Consider the following 4,499-nt stretch of genomic DNA (forward strand, 5'->3'; position numbering starts at 1 on the left):
TTCGTTAATAATTAACTGTTGAAATTGATAAAAAATTGATATGCTGATCTATCACCTCGATCCAGCGATCCATAACATTGATTATTGGGCCGGAAGAAATGCATAAACAATTTTTGAGGTCGCTGATTACTAATCTGAAGTTAGATTTTGGAAATTCAAAATGGCGGATCCAATATGGCGGACAAATTTTTCAAAACTCCAACCATTTTGAGTGAAACTTGTTACTCACGGGTTTTCGAGGTCGCTCATTACGAATTCAAAATGGCGGATTCAATATGTAACAAGTTTACATTTCCATTCGTCTTGGTTCTCGGCTAAAATTTTAAGAATGTATATCTATATGTCTATCCAAAAATGAAATGTCAACTTGATTTCTTAATACGTGTTACATTATTCATTATTGGGTCATGAAGACACTTTCTAGACTTTCTATTAATTAATTTAAATTTTTTATAGATTGTTTATGCATTTCTTCCGGCCCAATAATCAATGTTATGGATCGCTGGATCGAGGTGATAGATCAGCATATCAATTTTTTATCAATTTCAACAGTTAATTATTAACGAACAACTTTCTTTTTTTAAAATTGGCTTCGACAAAGTTTTAGAGAATTTTATTACGCACATTTAAAAAAAAAATTCATTAAATTTGGTTCAGAAATGCAGTCTGAAAGGTAGTTTGTCATCGGAAACTCATTTGTCCCTACTGTGCGCCGGCTTAATACTCGCTTGTGTTTATAAGTTACTGGTAGAGCGAGTAGAACGGGCGCTCTCTCTCGCTGTCTCGCTCGCTCTCACGCAGCGGCGAATTTGGCCGACTCGGTGCCAGTAGGTGTCTGCTTGGTGGTAGAAGTGGTGGGGCGAGTTTTCCGTGGAGCCAAATGTGCATCACTGTTACCAGGTGGTTTCTCGCGCGTCGGACAAAACGGTAGGAATGCGCATCATGGAGATATTGCGGATACTCCAAGTCCACCTCGAGAACATGTCAACCTGTCGGTGAATCTGTCGTAATGGTCGTAACATCAAAATTGTGTACGTCGTCAACGTATCGAAGATCAGCGTATGGCAATGGTTGACACATTGCCCAGCCACAAGTTGTTAACATCAATATACATTAGGTATGTTGACGGTTTCGATGGATCGTACGACTGCATGTACTTGTTGTTGGCCTACGCATATCTGTAGAACATTGACTCAGACCACCACGTATACCACGTTCGATGAATAGAACCATGTCAACGTCGATAAGAAGTTCAAATTTTACGCTTGTATACTTCAACATCGGGTCCTACATAAAACCTGATAGTGTATAATAGTACGTGGGATTGAGTCCATAACTGGTAATTCAATTATCCTGAAAATTTTCAAAAATATTAGCCAACAACAACACATCTGATTGTAAGTATAGATCTAACAATAAGTATAGGGCAGGATATGAATTCACCATTAAACGCGGTGTTTATCTTGATATTATCGTGTCTCTGTATAACGTCTCACACACGTTCCAGCAGCACTATTTCTCTCGCATCTTCGAGGAATTGGCGAGGCTCGATGTGTCCAGAGTTTATCACGGCACCGATCAGTATACAGCTTTTAAATGCCGTTCCGATTTCACGCCATCAGAGCCTTGCGCTGTACTCGGCACTCACTTGCACAAAACGTCCGCGCATCTAATCCTTCAAACTTTCAAGCCGCGCGATACGAGCGTTCAACGATTGTTTCAATCGATAATCGCGGACGTTTAACACGACTCTGTTCTTCCAGCGATTCGATAGAATTATCGCAACGCTGTTCCCATGCGATGTACTCTTCTCGCGTATTCAAGCGGCTTGCGCCACCAAATCACACTCCGTTTAATCCATATTAAAATGTATTGTTATTCACAGTCACTAAAAAAGTATAATTTTAATATCGACAGGGCAATAAGAGAGTCAAATAATTATCAGATTAAAATTAAAAAGTTATATATATTAAAAAGAAAAACAATTATTTTACATTTTACGCATATTTAAAAAGCTTCCCATTACAAAAATTCACAAAATACATAAACAGAATTTGACTTTGTAGCACTATTATTTACCTTTTATTAACTTTTTATCAGTTACCCTCTGACCGTCTTAACAGTCATACATGACTAACGTCAAGCTATTTTTCTTTTATTTTAAATAATTTGAAAATCAATTTTATCTCTTAACAATTACTATAATTATCATTTTAATTTTATAACGTTTTGACTACATTTATTTAGTACTAACAATTTTAATGTGCATTAGTGTGATAATATGCCAATAATTACGACAAACTATTGGCTTTACGGATGAGTCTTTTGTCAGAGTAACGATATTGCTTATTTAATTAACGTTTTCAAATGATTTTAACAAATTAATCGTTATTTTAAAATATCCAAATGCTCTCTCCACATGGTCTTTCAACCGTTTGTGAGCAATTTTTGATGCTCTGGGAAAATTTTTATTCGGCCTCTCAAGATCTTCTGACCATTTTCGATTATAATTTTTATTGCGTTTTAAGTTATTCTACAAAGAATTATTAATTTTTCATTCATCTGAAGATGGGTTAATCTAGTAGCCGAAACATGTTATGCAAATTTTTGTAATGGGAAGATTTTTGAATATGTGTAAAGTGTAAAATAATTGTTTTTCTGTAATATATGTAACTTTTTGATTTTAATCTGATAATTATTTGACTCTTATTGCCCTGTCGATAAATTAACTTTGTTTTTTATTATAAGATTATCCTTTACTTTATTATATTAAGTATAATTTTTTTGCACAATCACGTTAAATGTTTTTCACATTGTGTAAGTAGGGCATAGATTGCACGGTAATATTTGATACAACGGATCTCGACATTCCTTACAGTACATACCGTCAGTAAACATATATTGACTAGTAACATATCGAACGGCGTAAAGACGTGAAAATAAATCATGCATTCTTATAATGCACGATGAGCAAAACTTGTCACGATCTGAAGAACGGTTTGAAATGTAATAAAAGTATATGATGCACATCCTATTTGTTCCATCCAAAAAGTATTGACCTCAGCTCGCGTTATAGAATGATTTGTTATTTTAGTATGATTAACAATATCACTGCCACTGTCACTTTCATAACATGACTCCGAGATGCCATAATCTGATTCTGATTCTGATTCTTCTAAATCAATTTCAAATTCTTCTTGAGCTTCATATTCTGCTTCTACTTCTACATCTCCACATTCCATCTCCTTGAGTAAAAGAATTTAAAGAAAATTCGACAAAAATTGAAGATGCGCGCTTATGTATTCCCTCGAACCTTTCAATTTCACTATTGATAGGGAATATACCGATCTCTCCACTTTTATATGCTAAGGGTAGGGTTTGCATTTGGTGAAAATTCGAGAATCTTTCCTCATACATCTCTTTTACTTTGTACCCTCTAGGTGATTCACAGTAGGGTCTAAAATGACGCCTACACTAATAACTAGCATATCCGTAAAAGACCATACCAGTAAAATTCCACATTGGATATACTGCCAAAAAAACCCATTTTTTAAAAGACAACATGGGAACAGATATGCTTTATTGTCGTTAGCGCCGATCCCTTAGATAAAAAAAAGTTCGATATGGTCAGAGTGCATTCTTAGTACATGTGTTATTGCATTGTTTAACGTAGGTTTGATGGCAGTTATATTAAAGACAAAAATACTAACTTGCATGTTTGTAAAGGATAAGTAAAATTCCACATTGGAAAGACTGTTTGAAAAAGAAAAAAACGTAAAGACAATACATGAACGAAAGAGAACTCTAATGCATCAATCGCTCAGTGAATAGTTTCCACTACAGTCGCTGTAGAAAAAGATATCTACGAAGGCACTTCGAACGCTAATCGATACTTGTAAGTTTCCGTTATTCTGTGCAAAATGAGTATAAATAAACAATATTTTTCATCGATGGTGCATTTATCTCGTGGTAAAGAACTTGGATTTCGAAACGTGCTTATTCACAATAATACGTGGTGAACCAAACATGAGAGATGGCAGATATGTGAAGATATCAATGCGTATGATTCAAATTATGATGATTGTGTAAATTCAAATCTTCATACGTATCACTGTACGATTCATGGTATTAGCGATGAAAGCTACATCGAAGCTCTATCACGTATAGACATTGGGTTGAAGAACACATATTACTTCTATGTTATAAAATGTGATAATCCTTTTGTTGATGTTAATGATGTTTATATTGAAGTATTGTCAGCTCACACACGCGAATTGGAAATAACTATTGATGTTAAAATAATAATTTCCAATAATAAATTTATTCCGCTGGAAAATATGAAATAGGTAGCACTTATTGAAGATATAGGCAATTATGCCGATGAGGGGAGCCAGCCCCGATAACCTTGACCTTGACATATGTTGTCAAAGTCATGACCCTGAGTGACCTCCAACAAGTTTTAGCCATCGCTCGTTATTCGTTAGGGGGGGGGGGGGGGG

General features: G+C 35.2%; 1 protein-coding gene across 2 annotated transcripts in view; it reads right to left on the minus strand.

The window, feature by feature from the left end:
• LOC108765833 (NADP-dependent malic enzyme) overlaps positions 1–4,499 on the minus strand; it is a 91,032-nt gene that overhangs the window by 22,567 nt on the left and 63,966 nt on the right. The window lies entirely within an intron of this gene.

This window comes from Trachymyrmex cornetzi, unplaced genomic scaffold (genome assembly GCF_001594075.2).
Source record: "Trachymyrmex cornetzi isolate Tcor2-1 unplaced genomic scaffold, Tcor1.1 scaffold555, whole genome shotgun sequence".
Lineage (NCBI taxonomy): Eukaryota > Metazoa > Arthropoda > Insecta > Hymenoptera > Formicidae > Trachymyrmex > Trachymyrmex cornetzi.